The sequence below is a fragment of the Hetaerina americana genome, unplaced genomic scaffold (genome assembly GCF_022747635.1).
Source record: "Hetaerina americana unplaced genomic scaffold, ioHetAmer1.1.p SCAF_173, whole genome shotgun sequence".
NCBI classification, from domain to species: Eukaryota; Metazoa; Arthropoda; class Insecta; order Odonata; family Calopterygidae; genus Hetaerina; species Hetaerina americana.
Window position 1 is genome coordinate 388598 of NW_027286734.1, and position 16699 is coordinate 405296.

The following is a 16699-nucleotide window of genomic DNA, read 5'->3' on the forward strand; positions in this document are numbered from 1 at the left end:
CCTCTCTCACTCTCTATCCCCTCTCAGATTCTATCTCTCGCTTTGCTTTAGCTTTCGACCTTGTTGGTAGTGGCAGGAGGGTGTGGGTTGCAGAAATGTGTTTTGGTAGAGGGAGGAGAGTAAAAGAGAGAGAGAGAGGGCGGGGGGGTGGGGTTGGAGGGGAGGGGGGGAGGAATTACAACGGTTGCCTCGCTTTTTGAGTGCGTGTTTTGAAAAAGAAGCAAATTGCTCCAGTACATTTTCAGTTGAGCCGAGAGATGAAACTCGGTTTGGCGAAAATAAAACCTTCGCTTCCTTCCACGGTTTCTAGTGAAGAACTACACTGGAGGAGAAACACCATTGAAAGTTAAAGAGGAAGAGTGTAAGAAGATCGTAAAATTCCTCTTCTCTCTCGACTTGAAAAGCAAAAACTCGCTTCGCTGGACCGAAGTGCACTTAGGTTGTATGTGCTTGCTCCATTGCATTTGAGCACTTTTTCTATTAGTTTGCCTTGGATCAATCCTGGATTACTAATGGTTGTCTGCAATTTGTATCGGTGTCTACTCCAACCTGGTTTTTATGAGCTTATTCAACTCAACGCTTAGGACGAAATTCATGACTGTAATAAACTATTTGATTTAACCAAGAAAAAAGATTGCTCTTGTGGTTTGCTTTTTATCAATGAGATCATAGCCTCCATTTGTCTCATCGTAATCCATTCTCAATTTACCAACGAATTGAGGAAAAATATTTATAGAAATCATCATGATTCCTTCCATATTTTGATTATTACTAACCCCGGTATACCATTATGTGATCAAAAGGAGCAACGGTCTTACATTCAAGATATACTGCAATGGGAGAGTTTGGAAAATAGAGGAAAAAGGAGTAGGGTTAGGCGCGATGTAAAGAATTGTTAAAAAGGACGAAGCGGGGGAAGATTTATGGGAAGAGATCGAAAAGCCTAACTTAAAGGGAAAAAACGACCATAGTTTCAAAATAAAATAGGGACGCAAAAAACAAATAAGAAAAAAATACTCTTTTTTGAATGGAACTATTATTGATTGGAACAAGCTGCCTGGAGGTTTGTTTGAGCACTTTCCATCCAATTTTAGAAGTTTTAAGTATAAATGTAAAGCAGCCACTGGGTGATAAACTTCATTGTAGTTATTAAAATATTGTTTGTATGTGATGTGGACGGCATTTTGCATGTGATAAGGAAGTGTCATTGTATGTAAGAATATTTTGTCTCCTATCTGTTTTTCTAGTTCGTGTATGTATGTATGTATGTATGTATTTTTCGTTGTAAGAGTGATCACTGACAAAACTTGACCGTTGCCACCAGGAAAATCTACTAATTGCAACGTAATTCGTAAATAAATAAAAAAATAAAAATATTATTATGTAGTAACGCATGAATGAATGACCATTGATATTCATCTTAGTATTTTCTCAAATCATCTTTAACAACTTCACAGCTAACATTCATCTTGTTTTTTAATGAACAAGACACATAATTTTTACGCTAACGTTAGCATTACCTCTTTGTATAAAATGTAAAGTCTATAGAAGAACGATTGACACCCAATTAATATTAGCATATCTTGAGCCACAAGGCACATTAAAATTTTTAATACCATTTATAGTTAGCATCGAAGAAATTAGAAACATAATTTTAACTGGGAAACTGGCCCGGTTTAGTGTATATAAATAAATACCCCGTGGGGAAAAGCATGTCAATGATAATTTATGCTGTAGAACGAAAAGAAAGAATACCGAAAATATGTTATTCTCCCTTGCCAATTCTTGCCAAAGCTAGCTGAATAAGCGTTCAGGAATTCTCGGGAAAAATAGACTCCGTACTGCCTTGAGGCATCCACAGGCTCTGAGAAAATATGCATCTCCGGCAACCTTTTCTAGTTTGCGACTCCATGAGCTGTTATTTTATAGGATTACAGGATTCCAAATCCATAAATTAAATTTCCTTGCATATTTTTACAAAATCCAAGAATTTATGCTCATAAATTTCAGTCTTCCGGCCGACGCTAGGCTATTTTTTTTATCAGATGCGGTGACCCAGCACCAAGGACGCTTCCTAGCTTGCTTTTATCTAAATCCATTTCTGTTCCCAGGTATATATTTTTGTTCGTCGCGACGAGTGATCTGTGTGCCAGCTCTGTATAACCTTATTTGGTAAAATTATAATAAAAATAATATCCAACCTAAAGTATTTGTATTTAGTTTAACCCCTTGAGGTTGATTTCATAGGCAGATTTGATAAAAATTGAATGTTTGATACTGACCAAGGTATCCTGTTGGCATCATATATGAAATGACTGTTGTTCGTCCCCGTTCGGCAAGAAATGGTCATGTGCGTGTCGAATGGATTGAATTACAAAATTATAGTTGTGGACTTTTTTCAATTTTTATTGTTCGGGCATACATCTGGTAGCATTCCTTTTTTTCCTGCATTTTTAGCTCACGTTATGAAAGTTTTTTTATGAAAGGAATCATGAATATGTATTAAATGTTTTAAAGTTTCCAAAATTGCTTACCAATTTTTCCTTCCCTTTAACCTTAAAGGGAATTAGATTAATCGTGAGGCAATAAACTTCAAATTTGGATAAAAAATACATACATACAATCACAGACGGTTTATTAACGCTTTCAAAATATTCTTCCAGTTTTTTGTTGTATTTTTCTCTTTTATTAGTAAAATTTTTAAGGAAAAAAGTTTACTTATTCAGTGATAAAAAACTATAAGAGTAGATTCTAACGAGTGATTCAAATGATTAATCGGCCCGAAATATATTTAGGTAATTCCTTGATGTACTTAATAAATGAGATTATCAATAATAGTTTCACAGTGATGCCATTAGGGTTAAATTTAGGTTGTCGATACGGATCCAATTTGGTGAAATATTGGCAGAGTGATCGAAGAAACACTATAATAAATTAGAAATAGGCACGAATGTTGACTAATATATTGCCAATGATTCCCATGTTTCCTTAAATGGTATTGTACATTTTCAAATTAATTTCCGAACGGTCCCTTATCACTACTATCTGCTACCTCCCGCAATAAATGCATTTTGTCTTCATTATAATTTATTTCCTTCTTCATTTCTTCTCTAATTTCTGCCTGTCTTCATGTCGTTTAGAAAGTCAGTCCTTTCTGTACATTGCTTACTCAACATTCTCCCTTCTATGTAGGGTTTCAATAAACCATTATATACAAATAGTTTCCCCATCCACCTTTTCAGCCTTTTTCAAATTTCCCCCAACACCTTTCTGTAACAGCCAGCCATATTTAATCTTCATCGAGTAAAATATGGCATGTACCCTAAAGAGGTGAAAGAGACTGAGCGTACTTTGAACTCCTAGGCTTTAGCTGGCGGGAGCAATGATATTTGCTCCTGGTAGGGTCTCAATGGAAAGATAGGTGGTCAAAAGTCCGCGTGATAGATTGGTCCGCGCAGTGTCTGTTCCTCAGTGAGGAGGTTCTAAGTGAACCTAATCCCAGTGGGGTGGTCGGTCATACGTATTATGCTGTTATAATAACCATAATATTGAGGAATTACATTTACTTCGCCAGAATTTCTAAAAATTTAAGATGAACTCAACACAATAATTTTATAAGAATTGAGGGCATCAGCGGGAAACCACCTAAATTATCTAAATTTACTTCTACTTAATACCCAGCAAGGACGTGTGGCGGGGGGTGTTAAGAAACCACCTTTAATTAAGAAAGAAAAAAAACCGCATGCAAAAGCCACAAATTTATACCATCCACAAACAAAACATGGCTTTTGTGGATTCATGCAAGAACCCTTACACCCCATACACATGCAAACACTCAAACTACCAACTAACATACACATGTACCTAAAAGTATACCTTATATCTTTGCAATGTTTAATTTTATTCCGACTTGTAAATTCGATGTTTTTAATATCTATAAAGTGACTTCGGTTTCTTACTATTATGATTTCTGATTGTTCGGGGAAAGAATGAGTATTTTTATTTATCTGTGCTGGAATAGATCTCAAAAATATCTATTAAATTATCTCTCCAATTGCATTATAAATGCAATTGAAAAGGTACATTATGTGAACACTTTTAATATCTACCATGATGTATGCTAAATTTGAAAGGCTATACATTTACCCCATAGATGGCATGATAAACAAATAATATGACGGAATCTGACGGGGCAGTTCCTTTCCCTGTGCCGGGTATGGTTTCCCAGGAAGACCTGGTACCCGAAAAATCACTTTAGCTTGGGTGGAGCTGCAGGTGCCCAGAGTGCCTTCGAACCCGGGCCCCTCCGATCAGCAGTACAACGCTCTACCCCCTAGACTACCAAAAAACATATATATATATATATATATATATATATATATATATATATAATTGGCTGACACAACATAACACAAATAGAAAAGAATAGACACATATAAAAGAACACTTACACGGTAAATTGTTCGAGCTTTCGGCCCTCTCAGGGGCCTTCTTCAAGAGAGACTCCCTTGAAGAAGGCCCCTGAGTCTCTCTTGAAGAAGGCCCCTGAGAGGGCCGAAAGCTCGAACAATTTACCGTGTAAGTGTTCTTTTATATGTGTCTATTCTTTTCTATTTGTGTTATGTTGTGTCAGCCAATTATTGTGCCGCTCGTATGAGTTTTTCCGTACAATCGTTATATATATATATATATATATATATATATATATATATATATATATATATATTGATTGTTAAACGCTACAAAGTACTGTTTTAGTTGGTTGGTTGTGCATGCGTGAAGAGTTACGGAAATATGTATTCTTTAAACATTTTATGACCATTAATCTTGTTGCTATTCATAACCCTTTTTTCATAGTAGGACACGTTATTTTTTCAATAGAATGTATAGGATAAAAAGTTTTATGTCTTTCTGAGTTACGCTTAACTGGAAGATGGTTTGTATTCACAATACTACACATAAATATAAAATGAACATTTACTCAAAACAGTATTTGGAAACTGACGTACAAGCACTTCTGCCCGGTTATATCCATTGAATTTCAAATTGGCTCATTCTTAAAGGTATGTCTTTAAACATCTGTGCCTACATTGACCTGGGCCTGAATTGATTTCAACCTACCTGACAAAGATGGAAGACCTCCTAGTTAACGGTGAGCTAATTGAGTCTTGATAGCTACGAGTAAGTTCGTTTTTATTACCCGAAACATAGCTTGAATGGTTTTGTATGGTCATTTAGTACGTTATTCTTTCTATGCTTGTATGCATGCGTCGTACCATTATTTTATTCATAGTATTATTTCGTCCTTCTGGGAATGGTAATGAAGATGTTAGAATGGTCTTGACAATAAAGTGAAATTCCTGCTTATTAAAAGGGTTTCGCTGGCATTATGCGATATAATTGCCATTCTCCATTGTTAAGGTAACCACGAAATTTCGGCGAAACCACAAACCACGGCGGCTTGCGGGGTATTATGTAGATGTACGAGGGTCATCCGGAAAGTAGTACCCGTTCGTGCCGCATAAAGTGCTGACGACGCGAGTAGCCGCTGGACGAGGTCAGATAGCTTCAGTGGCTTGTCTGCCTTCTCTGAGCCAAGTTGCGTGACGCTAGCATTGCCTGTGTTGTTTCTGTGATTGTTTACAATGTTTAAAAAAATTGAGAACGCCGCCAGTTGTGAAGTGAGGGCAGTGATTAAATTCCTCAATGCAAGAAACGTTCGCCCATGTGATATTCATCGCCAATTAAAGGAGGTGTATGGAGACAATGTAATGGACGAGTCGTCTGTTCGGCGGTGGTGTCGCAACTTCAACATGGGGAGGGAGAACACACACGACGATGAGCGTTCGGGGAGACCGTCTGTCATTACAGACCAACTGGTGAGCTCAGTTGACGAATTCGTGAGGAACGATCGGCGCGTCACAATTGATGACATCTGTGAGCATTTTCCCAATGTTTCTCGAACAATTGTTCATGAAATTGTTAAACACCATCTGCATTATGCAAAAATTTGTGCAAGATGGGTCCCTCGCGTATCTCAATGAGCTGGCGGCGAAGGACTATGCAGCAGGAATACAGAAACTTGTCACACGTTATGACAAATGCCTTAATTTGCTTGGAGATTATGTTGAGAAGTAGTTTAAAGTATCCTCTTTCAAATAAAATTTTTTATGTTTGTTAATATTTACTTTTGTCTCTTTATTTCACGAACGGGTACTACTTTCCGGATGACCCTCGTAGATGAAATTTTTGTACAAATTATCCATAAATACCTATGTGGCTTCAATAAATTTATGTTCGTGCATAGTGAAAATGCCTATGAAGATTAGGTGGAAAGTGTAGAAAAAATGAATTACTTATTGTATAACTTATATAATACACATGAAATATAAAACATTATAAATATATAATATATGATAAATGTTATGTATATATATATAAATATATGTGTGTATATATATATATATATATATATATATATATATATATATATATATATATATATATATATATATATATATATATATATATATATATATATATATATATATATATATATATATATATATATATATATATATATATATATATATACATATATACATATATAAAAACACAGATGTAGATTTTTAAACTATAGAGACACAAAGAAAGGATTATGATGACGACGGCCGAGCCGTCGAAACGTCAAATAACATATTGTGAGTGTCCTATCTTTGTGTCTCTATAGTCTATAAAGGTAAAATTGTGTTTTCATATGTTTGTGCGTCGCCGAAGAGCGTTCCATTTCGAAGATATATATTTATAGCTTTAATTGGTCTTTTAATATATTGATTATTAAATTTCCTTCATAGCGAGCGGACGACATTTGGTAATGTATTGAATATGGAGGAAGAAGAATAAATGCGAGAAGGATTATTATAATCTCTTTTTCCTAATATAAAACGCATGCATAAAGAATAGATGGAATAAAAAAACAATGAAAAAATTATGAGATGGTAAAAAAACAATAGATTTGTCAAGATTTTTTCCATAGCAAGCACTCTCATGGGAGAGATATGAACTGATGAGAGTTCGAGACTCCCAAGAGAATGGGTTGAAGTATTGTAATCTTGAAAATAAATAAATTTCGAGCAAAAAAATTCTTTTGTAGCCGAGAGTGGAAAGAAAATTCCCCGATTCATAGAGGGAAGGCAGAGCTTGAGGAAGCGAAACGTTTTCCTTACCCTTGAAGCAATGTGGTGGACGAGAGTGGAATCAAAGAAAGATGTTAGCGTAAGCGGGGAAATTCTCCGGGAAAAAATAATAATTTGCGAAAAACTGTGTGCATAAAGTCATTAATGGAATTCAGGATTTAACGGTTCAATACAGCTAAGTTATAGACAGAAAAAAAATTTCGGTTTGAAGCGAAGCTGCAACAAAAGTTAAAATAGGACCGAGTGGCTAATAAAAAAGCTTTTTCTTATGTATAGCGGGATAAAGTTGTGGATTTGACTTGCTAGAAGACGGGTACAATAAACTTTCGCTCACTTGAACGAGGTTTCAAATTCGGAATGTCAATACAGAGTGAGCTGTCAACAAGAGAGAATAGGGAGCATATTATAGAATATATAAATGCTGTGATCTAGCTGTGTTAAAAATTCTTATCATTTACCTTGCCCATAATTTTAACTAGAGAAAATATTGACAAAATGTATCACTATGGGTGATGAAAGGAATTTAATTAATAGGCAAACAGAATGTGGCTTATTTATAATTGGCATGTCGGATACAACACTGATATTAAATATTTAAGTTAATCTAAAATGCTCATTAAAGGTTCTCTTCAAAACTAAGGAAATCGTTCGCTTAAGACGAAATAGCAGAAAAGGATTTATTTTTTGAATAATATGGTAATTTGGTGAATTCTGTTTCTAGTACTAAATACTAATGATACTATACGATGGCTACACAACAATGTGTGACAATACTTATTTATTTACATAAATTATGCTGAAAAAGTTTAAGCTTATTTTGTTAGCTCAATGTGTAATGTATACATGGTACAAGATTCAATACTTAAGACTCTACTACTGCAGCAGCCGAAGAAATTGCAAGTTGAAACATGTTCAGTTCGTCTAGGCCTATTTATGATGGTGAAAAACGCTATTCCCCAAATGTTTCTTCACATTGGGGAACGGGAAAAAGCCGCGTGAAAAATTTTGCATAGTGAATAGCGCACCATGAGTTCTTGCCACTCGGTCAAACGATCAATAAAGGGTACTACTTGCAGGTTCAACGCCGTTTTCGTGAAGCAATACGAAAAAACTCCCGTATTTGTCGCTAAAAAATTCTTAGCTTTTGCGCCTTCGCGATAATTCACTAGCTCACACTGCTAACTGCTAGTTCGTGAATTTTTGGTCTAAATAGCATTGCAATGATGTCCCAGCCTCCATATTCGCCAGACCCTTTGGCTCTTTTTCTGTTCCTAAAAATAAAGAGAACATTAAGGAGCCGTCATTTTACACGCATAGATGAGTTTAAGAACGAATCGCTGAGAGAGGTATAAGCTATACCAAAGATCGAGCTCCAAAAGTATATTGAGAATTGGAAAAAGAGCTTGCAAAAGTGGTATAAAATTTATTGGGGACTGCTTTGAAGGGGATAAAACATTGATAAAGATAAATAGATATTTTTTTCTAAAAACTCAAGTTCCCGTTATTTATTGAACACATCTCGTATCCCATTGAGTTCCGGAAGATAAACCTGATTTCGCGATGTGCTTAGCGGTGCCCAACGCCAATTTTTCTATAGGCAATGTTTAGGTATCACACTATAAAAATGCTGCATTTCTGATGGTATTGCGTGTTACATTAACTCTTATCATATCAGTAAGCGAAAAGAACGTTTCAACTCTCAACGGCTGGCAATAACCCAACAGGAGCCAAATCGATGAAATATTCATTGCATATGCTGGAAAGATTAAGCTGACAAAATAACATGAAATGAAAAAGGTACATAACCACAATGTATGGTGCAAATATAATGCGTATTGTCTCTCTTCATCGAACAATCTTCGCAATTTAATCGCACCTTTTTGGAAGGAAATCACTGAATACTAGCTCCACGTGAAATTACTTTGCTATATCCATGACAAATTTTTCTCTAGTTGAACATTTATTGATTTCAGTATTCTTTCAGTGTTGAATATTTACCATTAGACTGTTTCAGTCGAAAATCAGTGGCCTGTGATTGTTCAGTGACATCATTTCACAATTCGACATTGATTCACCACCGAAGACACTCACTCCAAAATCCAGCTTTCCGATTTAAAAGGGAACGTTGAGAGAAAAACAATGAAGCGAACGAGGGGGAATTCATCCAGTGGGCGAAAACTCTCTCTCTCTCTCTGTATTCCGATACAAAAGGTCCGCGATTCCCGTTATCGCCAGATATCCATTTGCTGAGCTCTCAACTATCCAAACAATGCGTCAAAAATATCAAGTCTATGAAAGCAGACGGAGACTTGTGACCTGGAAGAGGATAGAAAAAAACAATAGGACGTAGACTTCAGCATCATCCGAGGAGAGAACGGAATACATAAGGGTGCGAACAAATACTTGGCATGAGCAAAGCGTTAAAATGTCAGGTTAAGCCATGTCGTGGAACACAATGATTCGCTTCTCCCCTTTTCGGAGCCCTGGCTCGATGCAGAAAGAAAACGCCCAAGTCTTATTTTGGTCTCCAAGGCAACCGATGGGTTTCCTCTCATCTGACGTCCCCTTCAAACCTGAGATCCCCTACTCTTCGTTTATCGGTTTCTAATATCGATGATTGGTCGGAAATCTTTTCGTCTTACGTGATTTTCTTTCTTCAGGTAGTGATTTTCTCTTTTGTTCATTTTGTTCTCCGTATCTAGGTTCGCCCATACCCCTATTATTGAAACTATACTAAGTGTAAGACATTTGATTTCGAAAAGATGAAAGGCTTTTCAATAATTTCGGTGAAGATGAAATTCATAGAAAAAAGAACATATAATCACACACACACATACATACAACAGGTATTATACTCAAAGATGGAGTATACGAGGGTCATCCGGAAAGTAGTACCCGTTCGTGAAATAAAGACAAACAAGTAAATATTAACAAACATAAAAAATTTTATTTGAAAGAGGATACTTTAAACTACTTCTCAACATAATCTCCAAGCAAATTAAGGCATTTGTCATAACGTGTGACAAGTTTCTGTATTCCTGCTGCATAGTCCTTCGCCGCCAGCTCATTGAGATACGCGAGGGACCCATCTTGCACAAATTTTTGCATAATGCAGATGGTGTTTAACAATTTCATGAACAATTGTTCGAGAAACATTGGGAAAATGCTCACAGATGTCATCAATTGTGACGCGCCGATCGTTCCTCACGAATTCGTCAACTGAGCTCACCAGTTGGTCTGTAATGACAGACGGTCTCTCCGAACGCTCATCGTCGTGTGTGTTCCCCCTCCCCATGTTGAAGTTGCGACACCACCGCCGAACAGACGACTCGTCCATTACATTGTCTCCATACACCTCCTTTAATTGGCGATGAATATCACATGGGCGAACGTTTCTTGCATTGAGGAATTTAATCACTGCCCTCACTTCACAACTGGCGGCGTTCTCAATTTTTTTAAACATTGTAAACAATCACAGAAACAACACAGGCAATGCTAGCGTCACGCAACTTGGCTCAGAGAAGGCAGACAAGCCACTGAAGCTATCTGACCTCGTCCAGCGGCTACTCGCGTCGTCAGCACTTCATGCGGCACGAACGGGTACTACTTTCCGGATGACCCTCGTACATTTCCCCGCCAACTACTATGCTCAAAGAAGAAGTGATACCCCGAAGCCCATGTGTGCTCCGTTGTGGCATTAACTTCTTTTCATTTCCCCGAATTAAAAGGAGCTTAAAAGGCAATAATTTTGGACCGCTGGCTGCCGTCAAAGAGCGTGACGAGGTAGCTAAACGAGGTTCTGGTCGGTGCATTTCAGGAGTATACCGCGACTTGCAGAGGCACTAGATTCGGCGTGGTACTGGTGTTTTTCATAAAACTCTTCAATTGAAGACAGCGTTGCTATTTGGAAGACTTTTAGTAATTTGTGCGTTGAGATGATTGGGTATTTTGGGATATATCATGTATAATAGAAGGCATCACTGAAGGGAAAGTTTCACATAGAAGGCTGATGGAAATATAAGTAGGACAAGTAATGATAGATAAATTTTAAACGGAGAATTAACAGGAGTGTTTAAAAATCAAATTAGGGAGGAATAGAGGCTCAAAGAGATCCATTCATCGGATTGCATACTGATGTTGATTCTGATATTGAAGCAGGAGGTTCGGTAACACTTACATATATATGTATATATGGAATAAATAAATAAATAAATAAATAAATAAATATATATATATATATATATAATATATATATATATCCTCACTGACAACGAGTGCAACCTTACATTTAACACAATTTTTATCCCTATTTTAAGGAGAGTAGAAGAAGAGGAAACGGGAGATTACCAAAGCTCCACAACGTGATTAGGTAGCAGAAATTGCACCCCTGCGGAGTGAATCGATTACTTAGCCCTCAGGACGCCCAAACTCCTACCCTAATCCCTATTAATCCCTTAATAACTGCAATCAATATCCAAATGACATTTCTATTGGTACATCATGTGGAGTGGTATGGTGCTCAAGGCGTTTGCTCTCTCTGAGGCCTGCAAGTAAGGGAACCTGGCGTTTGTCACGGTAAACCCTTCGCGCTGCCACATTCAAGAGCAAAACTGCAATATAATTGGGTTAATTGACATTAAAGCTCTTGTGAGAGTTCGCATAAACGCTGAATGACTAGGAAAATTGGGGTCGGTTAATTAAAAAAATGGTTCCTATTTATTCGAACTATTAGCTTGATGACTCGGTATATATTTTGGATATATAATTAAATACGTAATTATGATAGACAGATCAAATGGTTTCAAATGAAAATTATTTAGCAGAAGTCTAACGAATCACGGTTTGTTATTGATGGAGCCTGGTAGATTACACTTACTTTAATTCACTTGAACGTACTACACTTCTTAACCCTAGCTAGTATGACACCAAGAATCCTTCAACTCAATACTAAAAGACATATTCAAAAAGTAAGGGAGTCATTATTCTACTTAAATATTAGCGGATCCGAAAAACGTTTTTCGCATTCAGTGCAATCAATTGATGGAATACAGAAAACATGGTCGCGAAAATCGCTTCTCTCACCGGTTGCAAAATGCGTGCTGTGATTAGATTTTTCTGTGCAAAAAGATCATAAGCTGCACCAAATTCATTGGAAATTGTGCGTAGGTAATGAGCTTAAAGTAATTAGAGAAGGAAAGGCTGAGAAATGGTGTTGATAAGTCAAAAATGGCTGCACAAATATGATCGACAGGGAGCGAAGTTGAAGGCTCCGTGTCCAGAGCGATGACATTTTTAAAAGTATCAAGAACTGTGAACTGATTGACGACTGTAAATTGGCACTCTGGCTGATATAATATGTGTGTATGCGCATATATATATATATATATATATATATATATATATATATATATATATATATATATATGTACACACACATATATACCTATAGTTAGTTGGAAATGGTATACTTCATCTTTGAGCATAATAGTTGGCGGGGAAAGGTATACATCTTCTTTGAGTATAGTAGGTGGGGAAATCTAATGCAAAAGTAAAAGAGAGGTGTTATTTCGCTTAAGTTAGGCTCCATTTTGAATACACCGAAAGCGTTTGGGATCCTTGGGGGAAATCGTTGGTAAAAATTTAAATAAAGTTAAGAGAAAATACGAAGGATTCATCAAAGATTGTTACGATAATAAGGCGGGTGTAAGGGTCCTTTGAGAGTAATTAGACTTGTTAGCCAGTTCAGGTTTAAAGAGAACAAGTGACACTTAGACTTTTAGCAAGGTTCCAAACAAACGAGTTTAACAATGTCACAAAATAAATTATTACGAGATCTCCATATTTGGCTAGGTTAGACCGCGAACATAAGATAAGGGAATCAGACTCCAATTAATATAGGTATACATATTTTTTATTCGGACAATCAGGAACCATTATAGTAAAACTAAGACAATGCTTTTTTAAAATCGGGAACTGCATTATACGATACATAGATACCTAATGCATTAGTAGGTGCATGTGTTTGTGCATATTATTTGCTTGTATATGTATTTGAATGCAACATATACCTCTGAATGGATATTTTCATTGTTTTTCCTTAGTTTTGTATTTATTTGCATTTTAATTTTTCGGTTGGTGTCTAATAGTCCACCACCCCACCACCACACACTTCCTAGTAGTGGAATGCGGGGTACTGTGTAGATGTAAATTGAAACCCCATTATGTACACCATTTTTCGATGTTGCTTAAGTCAATTTTTAGTATTTCATGACCTGAGTCGCTCATTATTTTCCGGTAGATTACAGCGTCGTCACCAATCATTTGTGTTCAGTAGAATCCAATGTAGTATAGGCCATCCCATGCTAGGTGGCCCCTCAAGTAGGTGACAGATTGATTGCACTTGCTCCAATTTCTCTCTTCATACAGCGATGCCAGTGCGATAAGGAAGGTATATCGAAAGAGGGTTTGGAGTATGTTGTCCCCAAATTAATATTTAAATACTCGAAATAACGGCTGTGTTTATCCATAAAATGTTGGGTGCATAAAGAAGTTATAGAGGGTTAAATATTAGCACGGAAAAACGAGGAAACTTTGTTATGCTAACTTATCCTATTTGTATATTTCGCAATTGATGAATAAACACAGAAGCAAACCCTGAGAGAGTTTGCCTTATCTGTGCTTTGGAGTATGCGGCTATAAAGTCGGAGCGTTTGAAAACTGCGTAGTCAAATTTAATGGCGAAATGCGGGAAAGGTTCCCATATACGAACCGTTGGGAAGGCAACGGTCTACATCCCACGACTTAATTAAGTGGCGATTCGTGGGAGTTAAAGAAACGAGAGAGGAGGAGATTCAGGTTTGTAGATTTTTAATAGGCGAATATTCCCCTTTCTGAGCCTTTCGTTAAGGTTATTTGTTTTTGCAAAAATTGTCTTAGATTGCGTGTCTTTGAGAATACACTGGTTATAATGATACTGTCGTACACAAATAATTCCAACTGCTAGTAGTTGAAATTTAGTCTCACTGAAAAATTTCATATACTAATCAAGAATCAATTTATTCCGATGGAGTAGCGGGATTCAAAGTTTAATTGTTCCAGGTCTGATTGAAATAAATGCTTCAAACACAGTTCCCATGAATACGTTCTAAATGCAAGGATTTGACTAGATTCATTCCTAGTATTGCACATTGAACAGTGCTAGGAATGAATCTATTACATATGCTGATATATGTACACTAACTTAGTAATATATCTGCCGGTTCAATGAGGTAGATAACATTACTCCGTCACTGCGCTGACCCAAATGTTCCGAGTTCGACTTCCACCTTGGGCATGTATATTATTTACTGGTGATTCGATAGAACACAATTTAAAAATTTGAATTTGTTGAAGCGATTTGCAAAATAAATGTACCGATTTGGTTATGCACATTGAGAAAATGATCACTCGAACAATGCATCTGTATACCACCAGGATATCCACCCATCAGACATCATGTTGACGTTGTACATGGAATACAATTTCAGGCAATAAATTTTATTGCCTGAAATCCAAGAACTTCCATTTCATTTTGGTGGATCAGTTCGTGGGAAATTTGATGACATGCCAGAAGTGGCTTATCTGGATCCCAAAGGCTCACGGATCACCAGGGATGTGGATGTAGAGCAAAAAATAAAATAAACCAGAATTTATTATTATGTTTATCTCCCCACATGATCCTATGGCTCCAACTGCTTCGATGTTTTGGATTTGGTTCTATGAAAATATCAATTTGCAAAGTTGGTCGCTCTGTTTTTACTCGGATATGTAATTTTCTATGGAAAGTATTTAATTTTTGGCGGAAATTCCGTAAAAATTTGAGAAAGTTTGAGAATTGAAAAACTGCGAAAAATTGAGAATGTGCTTCAGTCATATTTTCTCATAAAAGAGGAAATGATCAGAACTACTTCACATATTTCTCAAGATTCTAAATAATTTTGAACGCAGTATGCTCTGCAGACATGTACTATTTTTGCTGTGTAGTCAGTTGCAAAATTATCTTATGCTCCGAGAGAGTTTCAACTTAAAAGATAGGTGATGCAGGGTTTCATGTAAATGTAGATGATAATCCCAAATCTTGTCAGAACCGGGTATGGATATGGTAGATATATTCTTCGATTCATTGGTCGTACTATGAATCGATGAGTTGCTTAGAATTCAAATACACAAGTTTGAAAAAGTGGTCAGTCTCATGATCAACTTAGAAAATGCTTTTATAGAAGTAAATATACCCTTATATTATAATTCACTTCTGAATTTTTGGTGGGTGATAAGGTTGGAGATATGAAAAATTGCGTGTTGTGGGCGATTATTAAATCCGAAGGATAGGCCCAAAAAGAAAGCACAGAGAAAGATAGAAAAGCATAAAGAAAAAATATTAATTCGATGCACAAATAACAAAACTATCAATAGTCTCTTGGCTTAAGTCAGGTCTTTGATGTACCTCGCCATATACTCTTATCTTAATCAATCAAGCGGCATATATTCCTTAATGAACTTGTAAGTCCTGTCCGATATGACACAAAATGTCCTTAGATCCCACGCTAAAATTTACAATTACTCAATATTTTGCTCTACATACTTTGTACCTCCTTTAATATAATCGCAAATGCTCATTCATCTCCACCCTCTACCACGGTTCCCCAGAATTTTTCGCTCCATTCCCGTCTTCGGTATCCCATTGCCTCTCGGCATCTACTGTATCCACTTGTGCTTCCTTCTTCAAACTTATGCCTTAGAGGCATCTCACTTCCCTTGTAATACCTGGAACTTCCTCGTTGGTTTTCCTTTCCATTTATTAAATTTTATTCATCCTCATTCAGTCTTCTTCAAAACACTTACTAATATTAAAGTTAACATTTTTTTGTTGTTCCTTTATACATAGACATGAATATCTGATACAGTTCCAAAATTATTTCAAATTTCACAATACTATTGCTACTACTACCACATTAATATTTGTTTGTTATTTAATACAATGAAAACTGCCAAAATCACCGTCGTATTTTATCTTTTAGACCCTTTAGTCTTTGGGACGATACATAAATATTTTCTGGCTCGGCTTAATGTCAATTGTTTCAAACCTATGACTATGGACACAGTTAAGAGAATACAGATATTTTCTCGGGGAAGTTGTATTGATTGTAGAGCTTCATTTTCATGTGAACTTGAACTGCTTGAATCACAAGCGTCAGTAATTTTTTGCGACGAGAGGAAAAAAATTAGAACATTTTGACAGATCCAGTTAATCGCCTTTTCAAATCCTTTCACAGCGGTAGAAGAAAAACTCATAGGCATTGTTTGAAAAGGCTCTTGTGTGCTCGAAGTTAATCTGTGACCTTTGTAAAAATCACTCGGTCAATTTGAAAATTTAATGACCCCAAAATTTCCATGCTTGATATAAAATTTCTGTCCACTTTTTGAAACCAGTTTTAGATAATTAATAATTCACTTCACCAAGGTAA